The sequence below is a fragment of the Lepus europaeus genome, chromosome 7, assembly GCF_033115175.1.
Source record: "Lepus europaeus isolate LE1 chromosome 7, mLepTim1.pri, whole genome shotgun sequence".
Lineage (NCBI taxonomy): Eukaryota > Metazoa > Chordata > Mammalia > Lagomorpha > Leporidae > Lepus > Lepus europaeus.
In genome coordinates this window covers 74,753,651-74,763,962 of record NC_084833.1, presented here as the reverse complement: position 1 = coordinate 74,763,962, position 10,312 = coordinate 74,753,651, and the positions used below count along the sequence as shown (strand labels likewise).

The window sequence follows — 10,312 nt, the reverse complement described above, 5'->3', positions numbered from 1 at the left end:
CATCTTCTACTGCTATCCTAGGCTACAGCAAAGAGCTGGACTGGAAGAGGAGCAGCCAGGACTAGAACTGGCACCCATATGGGATGCCGGCACTTCAGGCCAGCCCAGGGTGCCTTTTATTTTTTAAAAAGATTTGCTTATTTATTTATTTTTATGAAAGAGAGAGAGAGAGAAATGTCCATTCACTGGTTCACTCCCCAAATGCCTGAACTTTTTTAACAGCCAAATATTGGCACATGAAATAACTAATCTAAATCAAAGAAAGTGGAATCTGATCACTTGTCACAACCTTCATTACTGTTATTACAGTCTTATTATGTCATCTGGGTTATATGAGGGTATTTCAGACTATTTCTGGAAACTGTGCATTATCTTTTAATTCTACTTTTTCCATGAACTATCTAAAATACCCTCAAATGCAGCATCCTATGGTGTATCCCAAAGAAAATTTATGGAATGTGTCTCTTCATGATACATTGAATCTTCTGAAAGTAATTGATCTAGGAATGTTTGATAGTTTTCAAAGCTGGCCATCAAAAAAGCAATAGAGGGAATTACAGCTTTTGGAAATAACAGAGTAAGTTATATTTGACAGAACTTGTTGCTGATAACAATAATAAACTCTGGACAATAAAGAGATATTTTGTGAAGACACTGGAAAGTAATCAAAAAGCATGTGAACATGGAAAGTGATACAGTTATTGAAAGAAGGGGAAAATAGTGGGTGCAAGATTGCAAGATTGCCATTTACCTAGGTTTCTTTCTTTCTTTCTTTTTTTATGAGAGCATTTCTCAGTCTGAAATACATGGGGGAGTGAGTGCCAATATAAAACAGCTCTCCAGTTTGAAAATTCAAAAGCTGAAGTTTGGAAATGTCAGAACAACTGGAAATTGAGGGGAGGGTCCTTACAAAGAGAGCCACAGGGAGAGGAAAGGGGATTCCAAAATTTGTCTAGAAAAATCTCAACTTTTTGGATGACATTTTAACTGCCCATATATGGGATGATATCACCAGGAAAACTGGTGGACACCAATAGCTGGAAGACTGGAAAAGCAGAAGCAATATTTCAGCAGCTGATTGAAGCTGGGGAGACAGCATTTTGTATAGTCCAAATTACAGAAACAGAGTGAAAACTTTAGACATTTTATAAGTAAAGACAATGAGGCTGGCACCATGGCTCACTAGGCTAATCCTCCGCCTGCGGCGCCGGCACACCGGGTTCTAGTCCTGGTGGGGGCACCGGATTCTGTCCCGGTTGCTCCTCTTCCAGTCCAGCTCTCTGCTGTGGCCCGGGAGTGCAGTGGAGGATGGCTCAAGTGCTTGGGCCCTGCACCCACAAGGGAGACTGGGAGGAAGCACTTGGCTCCTGGCTTTCAATCGGTGCAGCTCGCCTGCCGTAGCGGCCATTTGGGGGGTGAAGCAACAGAACGAAGACCTCTCTCTCTCTCTCTCACTGTCTAACTCTGCCTCTCAAAAAAAAAAAAAAATAAAAGTAAAGACAATGTCCAAAGACTAATGTTTATGCCTGAGAACTAAGGGAAAATCCAACAAAATCAATAATATTAAAAATAAAACAAAATAATATAGAAAAAGGAAAATATTGAAGGAGTGGAAATCAAAGTATAAAATAAACAAAATTGATAAACGCAGAGTTGAGTGGGGAACAGAGTAGGAGGTGGTAGGAGAAAGAGGAGGTGGTGAATCACTTATAAATGATGCCCAAGGGGCTGGCACTGTGGTGCAGTGGATTAACGCCACTGCCTGCTGTGTTCGCATCCCATATGGGCTCTGGTTTGAGTCCCAGCTGCTCCTCTCCTGATAGCTCTCTGCTATGCCCTGGGAAATCAGTAGAAGATGGCCCAAGTCCTTGGGCCCCTGCACCCACATTGGAGACCTGGAAGAAGCTCCTGGCTCCTGGCTTCGGATCAGCTCAGCTCTGGCCATTGTGGTCATTTGGGGAATGAACTAGTGGATGAAAGATCTCTTTCTCTCTGAGTGACCTCTCTCTGGAACTCTTTCAAATAAATAAAAATAAATCTTAAAAAAAAAAAATGATGCCCCAAGCAGTCTAAATTTCAGGAGAGTGAGTATTATATTCTCATGGGCCTTTTCTTAATGAAGCAGAGTGTGTGAAAGTTGCTATAAAGAACAGGGGCTGACCCTGTGGCACAGTGGGTAAAGCTGCCACCTGCAGTGCCGGCATCCCATGTGGGCGCCGGTTCGAGACCCTCCTGCTCCACTTCTGATCCAGCTCTCTGCTGTGGCCTGGGATAGCAGTAGAAGATGGCCCAAGTCCTTGGGCCCCTGCACCCACCTGGGAGACTTCTCTCTCTCTCTCTTTTTCTGCCTCTCCTCTTTCTGTGTAACATGACTTTCAAGTAAAATGAATCTTAAAAAAAAAAAAAAAAAGTGAAGTATCTTGTCATTACAGTGTTGGAGTAAAAAATTGGGATGAATGGGTTCCTGAGAGCAGAATACTCAAATATGTGGATGTTAATCTGTAGGAACAATGAGAATTTCAAAAAGCCAAACAGGAACAATATGCAGAAGAGTAGATGAGAGGGGCTGCTCCAGGAAAGATGACATCTGGCCTGAAACACAAAAATGTAGAAGTGAAAACCAAAAAGAACAGACAACATCTATAAAAGGAGATGGTGTCAGTACCAGTGAGACACCTCAGCCTCCTCAGAAGAAAAGGAATTGTATAGATCCTGCTGTTGAAAACGAAGAAACATGCATGAACAGAGTGGAAGTTAACGTTTCCTGAAGAGCTGAAACTATGGCTTATTGATGATTGAGACTTAATTATCAGACAAAAACAGCTCTTTTTTCTGCCAAGAATGTGGATTCCATGCTGGAGGATTATGCAAATTATAAGAAATCTCATGGAAACACAGATAATATGGAGGATGCTGTTAATGAAGCTGTGACTAAAAGAATGCTTGCATGTAATACTTGGCACTCAGCTGCTCTACAAATCTGAGACCATGGGATGCTGAAATCCTCACAGATCTCCCAGACACACCCATGTCCCCAGGTGTCTGGAGTGCCACATCTTCTGAGATTATTTGTGTGAATTGGAGCAATGTTGGCCTATTCACCTCTGGATGAGAAGAGCCTTGTTTTATTACTGAATCATCATCACAACTTCCTAAAGTTCCTGGCAAAGAATTCTGTGACTTTGTTTAGTGCTAGTGATTATGAAGTGGCTTTTCCTTAGCCCCACCAGAAAGCTGTGTGAGAGGAGCACTCACTCACAAATGTTTGCATCTCTTTAAACACATTTTTGTTCTTAGTCCTTCTCTTGTACAAATGAAGTACTTTAAAGATGTTCATGTATAGCACAACAGATGTTTGTTTTGTTTGGTTTTAAACAGAAAATAAAAGGGATTGCAACTCCCTTTTTTTTTTTTTTTCCTTTTTCAAAGTTGCTACCGGTGCATTCAATGATGGACAACAGTGGGACATGTTCTATTGCCTAGTTGACAAAGCTGTTTTTGAATGCTGGTAGTTCTATTCCTTTGACACTGCATACTTTTAGAATACATGCTAATGCTATATGATAAGACGCTCTGATTCCTAATGCCAAAGGTTCAATTCAGTGTATATAACTGAACACACCCGTGTGTGTTTAATGGTGCTTTAAGTAAAGAACCCATCCTTGGTAAGTCATCCATTTTGTTCCTTGGGCATTTTATCTTTGTTCAAATTGTTGAAGAATAAAATAATGACTTATTTCATGGTTTTTGTATTTGTTTCTAATGCATGTTTTAACACAGTAGATGCAATGTGCTGTGTAGCTACAGTTTTCTGGAAAAGTTGACCTTTTAGGAATTGATTTTTAGACCTCCAACAAATTTTTTCTTTAAATTTCAAAAAAAATTGATAAACTCTAGTAAGAGTAATTAAAAGAAAGGGAGAGAAAATAACTTAATCTTTTTGGACTTAAAAGTCCGTTAATACAGATTTGATACATATAGTGACAAGCTGGGAGACAATAATAGAAACAACTTTAACCCAATGTATTCAACAAGTTAGAGAAAATGGATAGATTGTCTGGTTTGATTGTAATTGCTTGTATAGAGAATAACTTTTTCTTTTGTATCTTGTAAAATACAGTCTTGCTAAATTAAATAGTATTTTTTAAAACAAAGGCTGTTTTATTTCTTCTTTTCTAATCTGGATAACTTTAAATCCCTTGCCACCAGCCTCGTATTACACCAGCTAGATTCCCATACATTGTTGAATAGAAGCAATGTGGTCTCTCTGTGTAACTCTGACTTTCAAATAAATGAATAAATAAATCTTTTTTTTTTTAAAGAAGTAATATGGGTAGACACTGTTGCTTTGTTCCTGATCTTAGGGACAATAATCAAATTTTCACCATTAAGCATGTTTGTTACAGGTTTTCTATAGGTACTCTTTTTTTTCTAACAAATTTTTTTCTTCTTATTTATTTATTTGAAAGGCAGAGTGAGAGAGAAAGAGAGAAAGAGATCTTTCATCTGCTGGTTCGCTCCCCAGAGGCCTGCAACAGCCATTGGTGGGCCAGACAGAAGCCAGGAGTCACGAACTTCACCTGAATCTTCCATTAGGGTGGCAGAAACTCAAGTATTTGGGACATGATTTGGTGCTCCTGAGACTCATTAGCAGAAATGCCGGATCAGAAGTAGGGTAGTAGGGACTCAAACCAGGCACTGTTTAATGGGATGTCCCAGCAATGGCTTGAGTTACTGTTAAGGATACTCTACTGCTGTAGATACTCTTAGGTAAGTTCACTTTTATTTCTAATGTGCTGGCAGTTTTTTTTTGTTTGTTTTACCATGAATGGATATGGGATTTTGTCAAGTGCTTTTTCTGTATTTTTTTTCTGTCCTAGTTTAGTTTGTTATTATAGTGAATTACACTGAATGATGTTTCAAGTTAAATCAATATATATATATATATATATATTTTTTTTTTTTTTTTTTGACAGGCAGAGTGGATAGTGAGAGAGAGAGACAGAGAGAAAGGTCTTCCTTTTTGCCGTTGGTTCACCCTCCAATGGCTGCTGCAGCCAGCGCACCGCGCTGATCCGAAGCCAGGAGCCAGGTGCTTCTCCTGGTCTTCCATGTGGGTGCAGGGCCCAAGGACTTGGGCCATCCTCCACTGCCTTTCCGGGCCATAGCAGAGAGCTGGTTTGGAAGAGGGGCAACCAGGATAGAATCCGGTGCCCCAACAGGGACTAGAACCCGGTGTGCCAGCGCCACAAGGTGGAGGATTAGCCTGTTAAGCCAAGGCGCCGGCCTTAAATCAATATTTTTAAAAGGATTTTATTTATTTAGAAGGCAGAGTGACAGAGAGGGAGGGACAGAGGAAGAGAGAGATAGATCTTCCATCCGCTGGTTCCCTCCCCAAATGGCCATCGGGCCAGGTTGAAGCCAGGAGTCTGGAACTCCTTCCAGGTCTCCAACGTGGGTTCAAGTCTCTAATTACTTGGACCACCTTTTTCTGTTTCCCAGGCACATTAGCAAGGAGCTGGATAGGAGATAGAGCAGTCAGGATATGAACTTGCACCTGTATGGAATGCTGGCATTTCAGGTGGCAGCTTAACCCACTACACCGCAATGTCATTTTCTGGAATGAACCTCACTTGTCTATGACATCCTACTTTTTATATACGTTGTTATTTTTGTTCTGTTGAAAGTTTTTGCCACCATGTTCATAAGGTGTACTGGGTTGCGTTTTCTTTCTTTACAATGTCTTTATTTGGCTTTGATATATAAGGATTTTGCTGGACTTAAGAAGAGTTGATAAGACTTCCCTCCTCTTCATTTTTTTAAAGAAGAGTTTGTACCATATTGATAATATTTATTCCTTAAATGTTTGATAGAATTCATCAATAAAGACTTCTCTGCCTGGAGTTTTCCTTGTGGGGGAGAATTTTTATTTTATTTTATTTTTTTTGACAGGCAGAGTGGACAGTGAGAGAGAGAGACAGAGAGAAAGGTCTTCCTTTGCCGTTGGTTCACACTCCAATGGCCACCGCGGCCAGAGCGCTGCGGCCGGCGCACCGTGCTGATCTGATGGCAGGAGCCAGGTGCTTCTCCTGGTCTCCCATGGGGTGCAGGGCCCAAGCACTTGGGCCATCCTCCACTGCCCTCCCTGGCCACAGCAGAGAGATGGCCTGGAAGGGGGGCAACCGGGACAGAATCCGGCGCCCCGACCGGGACTAGAACCAAGGGTGCTGGCGCCGTAAGGCGGAGGATTAGCCTAGTGAGCCGCGGTGCCGGCCTATGGGGGAGAATTTTAACTACAAATTTAACACCTAATATAAACATATACTATTTTTATTAACTTTCTTTTGAAACATGTTTTTGTAAGTCTTCATGAGGCAAAATGAAATATCCAAATGCGTTCACAAATTTATTAGCTTAGAGTGTTCAAAATTTTTCCTTCTGATTCTTGTAATATCTGTAGATCTCTATCTCCCTTTTTAAAATATTTATTTATTTATTTGGATGCCAGAGTTACAGAGAGGCAGAGGCAGAAAGAGAGAGAGGCCTTTCTCCTGCTGGTTCATTCTCCAAATGGCTGCAAAGGCTGGAGCTAGGTGGATCCAAAGCCAGGAGCCAGGGTCTCTCATCTGGATGCAGGGGCCATTTTCTACTGTTTTTCTAGACCATAGCAGAGAGCTGGATCGGAAGTGGAGCAGCTGGGACTAGGGCATAAAAACAGAATGAAAAGTTACATAGAGATTTAGAGGTAAGGGAGAACGTAAGTTCTCATAATAGGGACTATATCTAAGTCATTATTATATACATATCAGAGAAAAGTGGACAACACACACATTCATTGAGAGCTCCTACATGCCATACATGGTATGCTATGATTTTGTTTATTTTAAAATGTATATATTTATGGGATATAATGTGATATTTTGGTTTATTTATACAATATGGAATGATTAAGTCAAATTAATGTTTTCATCTCATATATTTACCATTTCCTGTGGTAAGAACATTTGACCTTTCCTTTTAGCAATTAAAAAATACAATATCTTATTAACTATAGTCATCCTGCTGTGCATCAGATCTCAAAAATGTATTCTTCTTGGCTAACTGAAACTTTGTATGCTTTGATTATCATCTCCCTATCTCCCCACCCTTCCAACTTCTGATAACCATTACTTTACTCTCTACTTCTATGAGTTTGATTTAGATTCCATGTATAATTAGATCATATGGTATTTGTCTTTTTGTGCCTGACTCATTTCATTCAGCCTAACATCCTTTGGCTTCATTCATGTTGTCACAAATTACAGAATTTCCTTCTTTTAAAAAGCTAGATAGTATTTTAATTTTATGTACAAAGAACTTTATCCATTCATCTGTTAATTGATTGACACTTGGGTTGATTTCATAACTTGGCTATGTAAATGATGTGACAATAAATACAAGAATGCAGCTATCTCTTCAACATATTGATTTCAAATCCTTTCCATATGTACTCCTGGATAAGATTACTGGAACATATGGTAGCTCTATTTTTGAAGAACTGCCATACAATTTTTCATAGTATGTGCTGAACATGCATGATATAAAGGTTAGAAAGAGACAGGCACAGAACATATAACTTGGGGTTCCCTTTCTCAGGCTGTCTCTTTTTTAAAGTTTCTTACCTTACTCTTCACTGTCTCTTTCATCTGGTTGCTCCAGCTTCCCTCAAGATAAAACTGAAAATCTGAAACTCAACCTGTACCATTTGCTTACTCAATGTATTTCCTCCCCTTCAAAATCTTAGTACTTTTGTTCATTTTACAAGGCCCTCAGAGAGTTGCTTTTTTTGTATTTTGACCAGAATCCATAGTTTGAAGGAGGTTCAATTAGGAGCTTATTCTTCAACACCAAACATTGAAACTCCTATACTGAAGATCAAAGCACTTTACTATCTCTTGTCAGAAACACATGTCGGCATAACCTGCAAAGTCTGTGATTAAAGAGACTTACCCTAGGGCTATGCAATTTACAATGTTCTATGTGGAGCAGCTCTGATAATGTAATATTCACATTATTCTCTAGCACCTGCTATTAATCCTATGGATGACTGTTATACACACAATCTAGTATTGTTTCATACTTTTCCCTGGCTCTCAACTCTACTCACCTAAAGCACCTGCTGAGAATTGGCCCTGGTCTCATATAACAACTGAGAAAGTTTTTCCATCATAGTCCTAGTAATTCATTGCAGTACTTAATATAGAATTTCCAAGAAAGTAAACTCATGTCTAACCTAATGTATAAATCTCTGCTGTGATTTTCAAGCTAAATCCTACACCTCTTTATATTCCCCCTTTTTGTAGAACTGTTATAATTTTAATCAGCTTTGAAAAGACATTATTTTATGAACTTTTGGTGATGAAGGCCAGCTAGGTGCCTTTTATTGCTTAACATATTGAGCCAAATTTCTATCTAGCTAGAAAAGAGCTTCTTAAACTGAATCTATTCCATTCTTCCAACTTTCTTTACTTCCATATTGTGGACATGCTCCCTTCTTTATCCTGTCAGAGATATGTCATTCTCCATCAGAAACTTCATTACAAAATTCCCAGGATGTTGAAATAACTCCAGATTTCTACATATTTCTTATGTTTATTCCTCCCTAAAATGTTGAAGATTGTAGTGCCATATTTCTTCCATGCTATTTTAAAATATTTGACTTTAAGTTTCTAACTGATACATAATAATTGTACATCTGTAGAGGGCCCAGTGTGGTATTTAGATGCATGTGCACCACATGTAATCATCAAACCAGCATAATTAGCATATCCATCAACTCAAACATTTATTAATTCTTTGTATTGCGAACATTTAAAGTCCTCCCTTCTGTTTTGAGATATAGAATAAATTATTATTAACTCTAGAGCAACAGAACTTATTCTCCATTTAACTGTAATTTTTTTTTAAAAATTTTTTGACAGGCAGAGTGGACAGTGAGAGAGAGACAAAGGTCTTCCTTTGCCGTTGGTTCACCCTCCAATGGCCGCCGCGGTAGGCGTGCTGTGGCCAGCGCACCGCACTGATCCGATGGCAGGAGCCAGGTACTTATCCTGGTCTCCCATGCGGGTGCAGGGCCCAAGGACTTGGGCCACCCTCCACTGCCTTCCCGGGCCATAGCAGAGAGCTGGCCTGGAAGAGGGGCAACCGGGTTAGAATTTGGTGCCCCGACCAAGACTAGAACCCGGTGTGCCGGCGCCGCAAGGCAGAGGATTAGCCTGTTAAGCCACGGCGCTGGCCTCTTTTTCAGATAATTTGATATTGGTGTATAAACATGCCACTCATTTCTGTATGTTCACTCTGTACCTTGAAACTTTACTGAATTTATCAGATTTAATAGCTGTGTGTGTGTGTGTGTGTGTGTATGCCTTGGGTTTTTCTATGTCACCTCAAAGCAGTGACAATTTGACTTTCTCCTTTCTAGTTTGGATGCCCTTTATTTCTTTCTCTTGCCTAATTGCTGTACCCTGGACTTTGAGAACCATGTTGAATTGAGTAAGTGTTTAAAGTGGGCATTCATATGGAAAGCCGTGGCAAAAAAAAAATGACCTAAATGAAAGATCTCTGTGAGTGAGATCCCAGTGGGAAGAACGGGCCATCAAAGAAGGAAGTACCTTTCTCTGAAGGGAGGAGAGAACATCCACTTTGACTATGGCCTTGTCTAAATAAGATCGGAGTTGGTGAACTCAAGAGGCTTCCATAGCCTTGGCAGCTCATGACAAGAGCCTTGGGTGATTACTGACGCCATAAATAAGAGTGTCAATTGCTAAACAACAAGAGGAGTCACTGTGCATTTACTCCCCATGAAGGATTTCTGTCCTTAATGTGTTGTACTATGTGAATTAATGGTATAACTAGTACACAAACAGTACACTTTGAGTTTCTGTGTGGGTGCAAACTGTTGAAATCTTTACTTAGTATATACTAAATTGATCTTCTGTATATAAAGATAATTGAAAATGAATCTTGATGTGAATGGGATGGGAGAGGGAGTGGAAGATGGGATGGTTGCAGGTGGGAGGGAGGTTATGAGGGGAAAAAGCTGCTATAACTTTGTAAATTTATATTTATATAAAATTTAAATAAATATTAATATTTAATAAAGATTTATTAAATAAAAGTTAAAAAATAAAGTGGGCATTCATGTCTTTTTCAAGATCTTAGAGGAAAAGCTTTCAACTTTGTTTAGTATATTAAGTATGAGTTTGTTGTATATGGCCTTTGTTGTGTTGACATACGTTTCTTCTGTATTTGATGTTTTCACCCTGAAGAGATG

At 39.6% G+C, this 10,312-nt stretch overlaps 1 pseudogene; it reads left to right on the top strand.

Moving 5' to 3' along the window:
- Nucleotides 1-2,400: 2,400 nt before the first annotated feature.
- On the top strand, nt 2,401-3,242 carry LOC133763319 (mortality factor 4-like protein 1; annotated as a pseudogene).
- Nucleotides 3,243-10,312: the final 7,070 nt, after the last annotated feature.